This window comes from Bos mutus, chromosome 5, assembly GCF_027580195.1.
Source record: "Bos mutus isolate GX-2022 chromosome 5, NWIPB_WYAK_1.1, whole genome shotgun sequence".
Classification (NCBI taxonomy): domain Eukaryota; kingdom Metazoa; phylum Chordata; class Mammalia; order Artiodactyla; family Bovidae; genus Bos; species Bos mutus.
The window spans coordinates 115,101,858-115,113,957 of NC_091621.1; positions in this window are offsets into that span (position 1 = coordinate 115,101,858).

Consider the following 12,100-nt stretch of genomic DNA (forward strand, 5'->3'; position numbering starts at 1 on the left):
GGCCACCTGATGCGAAAAACTGACTCATTTGAAAAGACCCCGATTCTGGGAATGATTGAGGGCAGGAGGAGAAGGGGATGACAGAGGACGAGATGGTTGGATTGCATCACTGACTTGATGGACATGAGTCTGGGTGGACTCTGGGAGTTGGTGATGGACAGGGAGGCCTAGAGTGCTGCAGTCCATGGGGTTGCAAAGAGTGACTGAGCGACTGAACTGAATTGAACTGAAATATGGTAACTTATATGCAGAGTACATCATGAGAAACACTGAACTGGAAGAAACACAAGCTGGAACCAAGATTGCCGGGAGAAATATCAATAACCTCAGATATGCAGATGACACCACCCTTATGGCAGAAAGTGAAGAGGAACTAAAAAGCCTCTTGATGAAAGTGAAAGTGGAGAGTGAAAAAGCTGGCTTAAAGCTCAACATTCAGAAAATGAAGATCATGGCATCCGGTCCCATCACGTCATGGGAAATAGACGGGGAAACAGTGGAAACGGTGTCAGACTTTATTTTGGGGGGCTCCAAAATCACTGCAGATGGTGATTGCAGCCATGAAATTAAAAGACGCTTACTCCTTGGAAGGAAAGTTATGACCAACCTAGGTAGCATATTCAAAAGCAGAGACATTACTTTGCCAACAAAGGTCCGTCTAGTCAAGGCTATGGTTTTTCCTGTGGTCATGTATGGATGTGAGAGTTGGACTGTGAAAAAGGCTGAGCGCCGAAGAATTGATGCTTTTGAACTGTGGTGTTGGAGAAGACTCTTGAGAGTCCCTTGGACTGCAAGGAGATCCAACCAGTCCATTCTGAAGGAGATCAGTCCTGGGATTTCTTTGGAAGGAATGATGCTAAAGCTGAAACTCCAGTACTTTGGCCACCTCATGCGAAGAGTTGACTCATTGGAAAAGACTCTGATGCTGGGAGGGATTGGGGGCAGGAGGAGAAGGGGAGGACAGAGGATTAGATGGCTGGATGGCATCACTGACTCAATGGACATGAGTCTGAGTGAACTCTGGGAGTTGGTGATGGACACGGAGGCCTGGCATGCTACGATTCATGGGGTCGCAAAGAGTCGGACATGACTGAGTGACTGAACTGAACTGAACTGAACTGAATCCATATACAGAAATACTGTACAGCCTCTTCAAACTGAGTTACTGAGAAATGCTTATAGTTAAGTTGCAATAATTAAAAGAATGTTTGCTATAAAACAGTATATGTTGTATGATGCCATAAAATATTTTATATATACTTGCAAAATGGCATCAATGCATAGATTGAAGTCACATGCAATACAAGTCATATCGTCAACAGCAAACTATCTTGGGTTCTGTGGATTGTAGGTCATCAGATGTCCCCTGTGTGCTGTTAGGTGTGTGGCAGAGGCTAAGCTCTGGTTAGTCACACTATGTCATTTTATTCATAAGTATATTAAAAAGCAGAGACATCACTTTGCCAACAAAAGTCTGCATAGTCAAAGTTATGATTTTTCCAGCAGTCATATACAGATGTGATCATAAAGAACACCATATAGATGTTGGACCATAAAGAAGGCTGAGTGTCAAAAATTGCTGCTTTCGAACTGTGGTGCTGGAGAAAACTCTTGAGAGTCCCTTGGACTGCAAGGAAATCAAACCAGTCAGTTCTAAAGGAAATCAACCCTGAATATTCATCAGAAGGACTTATGCCAAACCTGAAGCTCCAATACTTTGGCCACCTGATGTGAGGAGCTGATTCATTGGAAAAGACCCTGATGCTGGGAAAGATTGAAGGGCAAGAGGAGAAGGAGGCGACAGAGGATGAGATGGTTAGATAGCATCACCGACTCAATGGATATGAGCTTGAGCAAACTCTGGGAGATAGTGAAGGACAGGGAAGCCTGGCGTGCTGGAGTCCATGGGGTCACAAACAGTCGGACATGACTTAGCGATTGAACAGCAGCAGCAACACAGGAAAATGATATTTCCCAGCCTCCTTGCTTATAGGTTAGCCATGAGATTAACTCTGGCCAATGGAATGTAGGAAAAATGATGTACTTGTAGACCTGGCTTTAGAAAACCCCTCCCCATCCAACCCAGCTTGTTGACTGGTCAATGATGCAAAAGATCCAGCTAAACACTTGGGGGCCCTGGGAACAGCATCACAGTAAGATGGGAGCATCCTGGGTCCCTGAGTCACTGCTTGAAGGGGAGTCACCAAAGAAAGCCATCCAGCTAGTCTTTGTTCAACTTGGTGTGGATGAGAAATACAGTTTTACTCTGTTAATCCACTGTGATTTTGAGGTTGTTACAGGGGCTAATGACTTAACACATGTTTTTTTTTTTTTTACTTTTCTATATTAAATATGTATGTCTTCTGAAATTAGCCAAAGAAGCTATTAAAAGAATATAACTGCCCATCCCTCTCTTTGTGCATGGCACCTACTGCTTTAAAGCATTCAGGAAAATCTGCATCTTTTTTTTTTTTTAATATTGGCTGTGCTGGGTCTTTGTTGTGGCATGCAGGCTTTTCATTGTGGTGCCTGGGGGGCTTCTTCTCTAGTTACAGCACACAGGCTTCTCCAGTTGTGGAGCACAGGCTCCAGAGCACGCAGGCTGCAGAGCACGCAGGCTCGGTAGCTGTGGTGCAGTTGGGCTTAGTTGCCCTTTGACATGTGGAATTTTACTTCCTTGACCAGGGCTCGAACCTGTGTCCCCTTCATTGGAAAGCCAATTCTTAACCACAGGATCACCAGCAAAGTCCCAAGATCTGCCTCTTTAGAAGGGATAACCAACTTCTCACCCCCTCATGCCCCACTCAAACACACTGCCCTGGGAATATTTTGGCAAACTGGTCATTCCTTTGCATTTTACAGTCATGCCTTATTTGAAGACTTAAACAGTTTTTACCAGAAACTTGGGTGAAGGACATGACCGCAAAGCCCCTGACAGCCTATTCAAGGAAATCAGACACAGGCTTGGGTCCTGTGTTTGCCCGGGGGCCTGGCATATGGTTTTGGAAAAGAGGTATTTGCTGTGGTTGGTTCTCAACCTGCAATTCAGTCAAGCTTCATGAGTTGCTTGATGTGAACATGAAAGTGGTCACTGTGGAACAACTGGGCCAGTAAGAGGTGATGATGGGGTGGGGGGCAGGTGGACCTCACCTGTGCCTGACCTGCCTGTCCTCTGGGAAGAGTCACAGTCTCCAGGCTTTCCCTTTGCCATTTGCAATGCACACACCTGAGAACCGGACTTGGGTTCATTGAGATCAAAGTCTTGTTTCAGAGTCAGGGCAAGGTGCTGGCTGCCCCATTCATGCCCTGGAGTCAGTACAGACCCCACCTCTCAAATGGACATTGTTGCTTGAGGACCCCAATCTCCTCGACTCCCCACTGCTTTGCTTCACCCTTCTGCCTTCAAGGGTCCCAGAGGCCATGCCAAATCTGGTTGATCCTGCTTTTCTGTCTCTCTTCTTTCTATGCACACACACACACACACACACACACACACACACAGAGTTTAAGCCTCCACTTAAAATCACCAGTCCATCAGAAGAAGTTCTTATTTTAAGTGTACACTTGTTACTCCCTCTGTCTCTTGTAACTGTACCTGTGGTTGCTTTTTCATAAATTCTGCCTGTGTTCATGACCGAGTGACTTCAAAGATGCTGGGGAGTTTGGCGACAAGTCCTTTTGTGTGGCTTCCACCAGGTAAGACTTTATCTGAAGAGACTTTTCACCAAAGACTCCCATTCAAAGGGGCAGAAGACAGCCAGTGTGGTGTAGACACTATCCGAGTTTGGGTGGATGAGAGATGGAAAAGTGGTCGTGTGTCCGAGCAGTGAGTTCCTTGGTGAGCCATGCTGGCTACTAGTTTCTACTCTTGGGAACAGGGAGATCCCTTCTCTTCCATGGACCCACCTTAGGAGGTTAAGGGGAAAGGCGTCCCTTTTGGGGTCCACACCACTTCAGCAGCCTCTTTCTTGGTGGTGCTAGTCACTCAAGGGTTTCTGTTGGTGGGCTGTCATCAGAGCTGAGTCTCTCCAGGTCTTGAATTGGCTTCCTTTCTTCTTCATCCTCTTCATTCTCAGCAGGCAGCCACCATCCAGTGGCAAAGACAACTCCAAGCCTCTCCAGGAACTCTGGTCCTCAGATTTCATGACCCCAGAGAAGACTGTTTGCTGCTCTTTCCCCAAAGTCTATCCACCCAAACACAGAGAAGTTTCTGATTGTCCCTCCTTGAGTCATGTGCCCATTTCTGAGTAGTTCACTCTGGCCCGTGGGCTGAAGTATTGCAACAGGCAGGTCTGGGTCACCAAGCACCCCTTTGGCAGAGGGCAGGATGGGCTTCCCAGGTGGCTCGGTAGTAAAGAAACCTCCTGCCAGTGTAGGAGACACGGGTTCAATCCCTGGGTTGGGAGATCCCCTGGAGAAGGGAATGGCTACCCAGTCCAGTATTCTTGCCTGGAAAATCCCAGGACAAAGCAGCCTGGTGGGCTATAGTCCATGGGGTCGCAAAGAGTCGGACCTGTCTTAACGACTTAATAACAACAACGGATGGGTGGATGGGTGTTGGGCCACCCTACCTGAACCACTTATAATAGATTCTCACAGAAAAGAAGGTTTCTGTCACAGGAGAGCAATGAAAGAGGTCTGGGAAGGCAACCACAAGACTCACATTTTGTAAGTGTTAAGCACAAGTAAACAGTGTGGTTCCTCGAGGACGTGGACATTTCAGAAAATTCTGTGACATGTGGGATTGCCATTTGAGTTACAGATCTATGGAAAATACTTATTATTTTTATGAAACTACTCTTTCAAATGCTGTAGGTCTTAATCTCACTTTCTTCTTTGTTCCTCCCCTTAGCAAAAATTCCACAGATGTTTGCATTCAGGCTTAAATTTCATCATTCTGATGTGCTCCGTCATGCCGCCTGGGAACGAGACTCTCCTTCTTATGTGTTTTCTGTGATTTGGCAAAATCCAGGAATGTGTCTTGCTTTTCTCTTTCTTGCTATGGGAGAGTTGAAAGCGGTAGCCTTTGTCCAAAACGTTATTTTTTCTCTTTTATTTTTATAAAGGACATAAAAGAATGTCAACTTGGGCCAAGAATCCAGTCATCTCTGCTCCCTTTTCTTATTGCTTCCTTTCTCTCCCTCGTATTTCCAAATCTAATTGTTTTCTGGTGCCATTTTCCACTATTTCCTCCTGTTCCTGTTCTTCCTGGCTTCAGAGAAGACCAAAGCCTAGGTCAAGAGCAAGGAAAATCAGAGCTCTCCACTCACATCCTCATCCTCCCAACACCAAGACCCTTCTTATTCTCTGTACAGTTGACTCAGGACCCCAGTAGGACTGTTCTCAGGTGGAATTGCCACCTATGGAATGCCCAACATCACGGGCATCATAAGAAGGCATGTGTAAGCTAGAATATAGTGTATGTATATGTGTGTGGTGGGGGGAATCACTTCTGTTGGAAAAAGAGAATAAAACTAGAAAATGCCAGGACACTCCATCTGTGCAAGGCACTAGCGACCCCAAGGAAATGCCACAAACTACCAGCAAAGAGTTTATCCCCAAGGCTCCTGGTTTTGTGCTCGACTAGCCCTTGGGAACACCTAGTTTTGGCAAACTTTTCCCTTCTTTATGATCAGAGATTCTAGACCAATGCTTGCTTAATTACTATCCATTTAGAGTGCTAAATATCCCACAAATGGCCTCACTGAAGCCTTTTAAGCATCTAATGGATTACATGTTACCTTCATTTTATCAGAATGTAGAATGAGGCTTAAAAGAAGTTGTGTTACTTAAGCCCATACATCTAGTACATTGCAAAGCTAGGTTTATTCCCCTAGAGAGACAGGCAGAGACAGAAATACAGAGAGACTGGAAGAAATTGGCTCACACAGTTGTGGGATCAGCAAGTTTGAAATTTCACTCTTCATTTTTATGGCCTTCATATGATTTAAAATACTCATCACATCGGTAAGATACCTTCATGGCAACATCTACTGTTTGACCAAACAGCTGAGCAATACAGCCCAGCCAAGTTGACCCATAAAATCACACCCTTCTTCCCAACACACTCTTCTCCCTTAGAGGGGATATGTCCTAGGTAGCACAACTACAAAATGCATGCATATTATTTAGCCTGTTTTGAATTTAAAAGATGAAAAATAAACTTTAAGGTGTGTTAAGCCTCTGAAATGTTGACTTTTTGTTACTATGGCATAGCTTCTTCTATACTGAACAACTCTTGGTTACAAGTAACAGAATATTCTTATTGTTTAAAAAAACTTGAAAGTCCACATGAGGCATCAGTGATAATTTCAGGGACCTGGGTTTTCTCTTACTTCCGGCAGAGCAGTGTAGTAACTGCTGAGAAACCGTTCATACTCTCAGCTTTGTGTGCTTCTCTTTGTGGGTATGAGGTGGCTGACAGCGGCAATCAGCACTGTGGGCAGAAAAATATTCCCTGCAGACTGACTTAATCATTCTCAAGCCTGAATACATATTACAATCACCCAGAGGTATTTGGAAACATGACCAATGTCCGAGATGTAGCCTGGAGTGATTAAATCAGAATCTCTGGGGGATGCAATGGCACCCCACTCCAGTACTCTTGCCTGGAAGATCCCATGGACGGAGGAGCCTGGTAGGCTGTAGTCCGTGGGGTCTCGAAGAGTCGGACACGACTGAGCGACTTCACTTTCACTTTTCACTTTCATGCATTGAGAAGGAAATGGCAACCCACTCCAGTGTTCTTGCCTGGAGAATCCCAGGGACAGGGGAGCCAGGTGGGCTGCCGTCTATGGGGTCGCACAGAGTCGGACACGACTGAAGTGACTTAGCAGTAGCTGGGGGATGGGAACAAGCATCGTCAAGCTTCCCAGGTGAGTCTGATGAATGGCCAGTAGGAAGAACCACAGGCGTAAGCAGACCAATCAGAACCTCCCTCTGGAATCTTGCTGAGAAGGAAAAGGGGAAACGAAAAAGAATCATTATATAGGATACAGAGTATCTCTTTCTACTGTAAATTTGAGGTTCAAATTGCAATGCTCCTGGCGCAGAACACTTGGTGATTTAAATATTTGTGCTGGACCAAGAAGGGTCGGATCGGGTGGGAGTGGGGGTTAGGTTTAAGAGAGAGGGGATATATATGTACTTACAGTTAATTCACTTTGTTGCACAGCAGAAACTAGCACAACATTGTAAAGAACGATGGGTCTGTCTGGCTACAGGTTTTATCTTCTTGAAAGCAATGATGATACCATTCAACTATATATCCCCAACTCCTGTTAAGTGTCTGGAACATAATTAATGCTTAAAAAATATTTTCTTGAATGAATGAATAGCAACGAGTTAATCAGCCATTCAACTATGTGTATACAAACTCTGTGTTGGCAAAATAACCTGATGAATGTTGTATAATCTTGAAAAAATCATTTTCTTAACTTCAAACATCACTTGTTTCCCAGTCTAAGAATCTCATACTGCAGGGATGCTCCACTTTTTACTCAGGGGATCCTGGGAAACCTTGTAACAAATGCATTAATATAAAGCATACCCCGCTTTTCCCTTCTGAAAAATGTTGCAATTTAGGAGATTACATTCCCAACTAAATACTGGGCTTTAGATCAGAGCTAATGATTGACCACATGTCTTATAAGACGTCATACAGTGAGAGCAAATGAACAGAATTATTGGAAACAGCAAAGGTATGTTTTCAATTGTATTGAATGGGTTTAAACTATGCTACAGAGAGTCACGTTTTTATAAAGGGTATGGTCATGTTATTTATTTTATTAGAACACAGGGAACTTGTTTGAAGATGGTTGACAATGGTCCAGCTCGATTCATCTAGAATGTTTTGGCCAATGTCTTTCACTCCCCGTATAATTTTGTCTGAAGTCAGCAGATGCATTCAAAACTCTTCCACTGACTTTATAGCTGCTTCAAGCTTTGCAAAGGTTTTCAATGTGTAAACTTGCTACTGCTGAAGTTGCTGGTGATGATGATGGTGGTGATGGGAAAGATTTCTTTTCTCACTGAAAATAACTTTCAAAATTAGAGGGGTGGGCTAGGGGAGGGGAGGGAGGCTCAAGAGGGAGGGAATATATGTATAATTATGACTGACTCAAGTTGCATATGGCAGAAATCCAACACAACATTGTAAAGTAATTTTCCTCCAATTAAAAAAAAAAAAGACACAAAAAACTAAGGGTTAACTAACTCCCTCCCTGCCACTCTCTCTGACCTCCCCTGTTATAAAATCTCTGCTTTGGAGCAGCTAGAGGGGGTGGCAAGCCCCTGACTGCTGTTGTCATTGAAATCCCTTTGGGATAGGGAATTTCAACTGAAATCCCTTTGGGAACAATTACAGGTCATTTGCAGAGATTTTCAAAGAGGAACTTCAAAAAACACTCCATGAGAATTGTCAGGACCCATGCAGGCTGCTAGCCAGGTCTGATCCCCCATGACAACCTTCCTTTAGGTACGGACAGTAGGCAACTCTTTTTTTCCTCAAGGAAAGGCATTTCATTTTATTTTATTTTTTTTTGTGTGACTCCTTTTATTTATTTATTTATTTTTAACTTTACAATATTGTATTGGTTTTGCCATACATCAACATGAATCCACCATTGATGTACTTGTGTTCCCCATCCTGAACCCCCTCCCACCTCCCTCCCTGTACCATCCGTCTGAGTCATCCCACTGCACCAGCCCCAAGCATCCTGTATCCTGCATCGAACCTGGACTGACAATTTATTTCATGTATGATATTATACATGTTTCAACACCATTCTCCCAAATCATCCCACCTTCTCCCTCTCTCACAGAGTCCAGAAGACTGTTCTATACATCTGTGTCTCTTTTACTGTCTCACATACAGGGTTATCGTTACCATCTTTCTAAATTCCATATATATGTGTTAGTATACTGTATTGGTGTTTTTCTTTCTGGCTTACTTCACTCTGTATAATAGGCTCCAGTTTCATCCACCTCATTAGAACTGATTCAAATGTATTCTTTTTAATGGCTGAGTAATACTCCATTGTGTATATGTACCACAGTTTTCTTACCCATTCATCTGCTGATGGACATCTAGGTTGCTTCCATGTCCTGGCTATTATAAACAGTGCTGCGATGAACACTGGGGTACACGTGTCTCTTTCAATTCTGGTTTCCTCGGTGTGTATGCCCAGCAGTGGGATTGCTGGGTCATAAGGCAGTTCTATTTCCAGTTTTTTAAGGAATCTCCACACTGTTCTCCATAGTGGCTGTACTAGTTTGTATTCCCATGGCATTTTATTTTAAATATAGCAGTGTGTGCATGTCAATCACAACTCCCAAGGATATTGAGTAGTTTTGAATGGGTGGACCAGAGCATTCTTAGGGTGTATGGAAAGATTACTGAGGGTAGAAGAATGAGAAAGTGGGGTTGTCCATTACCCACCCCCTTTTTATAGCTCCATAATCAAAATTTACATGCCTCAGTATTCAGACAGGTCAATGATACACTCCCCTTTCCCATCTCTCTGTCCCTAGACACAGAAAGTATAGGAAGTACTCAGCGTCCATCCATCGATCTAACAGCTAATGAGTTATTGGCTTAGCCTATTCCTTATACTTCTGTTAAAAAATTCAATTGAGTACATTTTAAAGATCTCATTGGCTTTATTCAACAATTCATTAATCAGATAGCATCCAATCAAGCTAAAAGGAGCTTGATAAAAGGATAAAAAGGAGCTCCAAGAAAATGAAAGATGTTTGTAAGCAGAAATAAGTAGGAACAAGGGTATTCGAGGCAAAACAGTAGGTTGGTCATTGCCAGGTTTCTTTCCTTGAGTGGATGGGAGGAGGAGTCAGTCCAACAGATTATCTAACTAGTAATGCTGATCAGGGCTTCGCTGGCGGCTCAGTGGTAAAGAATCCACCTGCCAAAGCAGGAATCACAGTTTCAATACCTGAGTGGGGAAGATCCCCTGGAGGAGGAAATGGCAACCCACTCCAGTATTCTTGCCTGGAGCATCCCATGGACAGAGGATCCTAGCAGGCTACAGTCCATGAGGTCACAAAAGAGTTGGACACAACTGAATGACTAAACAACAACCAGCCTATACAATAATTGGACAAGAATTATTATAACTCACTTTTCAGATGAGGGACTGCAGAGGTTATATGCCCTGTCTGGCATAATATGAATAAAAAATAGACCTTCTGAGGAAAATTCCTTCTTTTTCTACCACCCCACCACACCCTTCACACAACACTATATCCCTACTATACTTCAAAGTACCTCTTGAAAAATCAAAGTTAATTCAATTAAGTTCAAGACAATTTTAGACTGAAGGACATTTTGTTTGAATATGCCAATAATTTGCAAATGGATATTTAGTTGTGGTTTGTAGGTTAACTCTTCTTTTAATTATATTACTCAATTGATTTTTAAAATTATTGCCAGGGTAAAATATAGTAGTATCCATTTTCTGAAGAAAGAAAAGAAGCTAGCATTTATTAAATACCTGCAATGTGGCAGGTCTTTTTAGCCTATCTATTTCACTTAACCTTCAAAGGGCTAAGAGGAGCTACTCCACGTTCAGAGTCAGGAGGAGTGACCTCCTTCAAGGTAAGGAGCAGCAGCTGTGCTTTGCTGGAGCACCCATGAAGAGATACCCCACATCCAAGGTAAGAGAAACCCAAGTAAGATGGTAGGTGTTGCGAGAGGGCATCAGAGGGCAGACACACTGAAACCATAATCACAGAAAACTAGCCAGTCTGAGCACACGGACCACAGCCTTGTCTAACTCAATGAAACTAATCCATGCCGTGTGGGGCCACCCAAGTTGGATGAGTCGTGGTGGAGAGGTCTGACAGAATGTGGTCCACTGGAGAAGGGAATGGCAAACCACTTCAGTATTCTTGCCTTGAGAACCCCATGAACAGTATGAAAAGACAAAATGATAAGATACTGAAAGAGGAACTCCTCAGGTCCGTAGGTGCCCAATATGCTACTGGAGATCAGTGGAGAAATAGCTCCAGAAAGAATGAAGGGATGGAGCCAAAGCAAAAACAATACCCAGCTGTGGATGTGACTGGTGATAGAAGCAAGGTCCAATGCTGTAAATAGCAATATTGCATAAGAACCTGGAGTGTTAGGTCCATGAATCAAGGCAAATTGGAAGTGGTCAAACAGGAGATGGCAAAAGTGAATGTCGACATTCTAGAAATCAGCAAACTAAAATGGACTGGAATGGGTGAATTTAACTCAGATGAACATTATATCTACTACTGTGGGCAGGAAGAAATGGAGTAGCCATCATGGTCAACAAAAGAGTCTGAAATGCAGTACTTGGATGCAATCTCAAAAACGACAGAATGATCTCTGTTCGTTTCCAAGGCAAACCATTCAGTATCACAGTGATCCAAGCCTATGCCCCAACCAGCAATGCTGAAGAAGCTGAATGGTTCTATGAAGACCTACAAGACCTTTTAGAACTAACACCCAAAAAAGATGTCCTTTTCATAATAGGGGACTGGAATGCAAAAGTAGGAAGTCAAGAAACACCTGGGGTAACAGGCAAATTTGGCCTTGGAATACAGAATGAACCAGGACAAAGGCTAATAGAGTTTTGCCAAGAGAACTCACTGGTCATAGCAAACACCCTCTTTCAACAACACAAGAGAAGACTCTACACATGGGCATCACCAGATGGTCAACACTGAAATCAGCTTAATTATATTCTTTGCAGCCAAAGGTGGAGAAGCTCTATACAGTCAGCAAAAACAAGACCAGGAGCTGACTGTGGCTCAGATCATGAACTCCTTATTGCCAAATTCAGACTTAAATTGAAGAAAGTGGGAAAATACTAGACCATTCAGGTATGACCTAAATCAAATCCCTTATGATTGTACAGTGGAAGTGAGAAATAGATTTAAGGGACTAGATCTGATAGAGTACCTGATGAACTATGGATAGAGGTTCGTGCCATTGTACAGGAGACAGGAATAAAGACCATCCCCATGGAAAATAAATGCAAAAAAGCAAAATGGCTGTCTGAGGAGGATTTGGCAAAACTAATACAATTATGTAAAGTTTAAAAATAAAATAAAATTT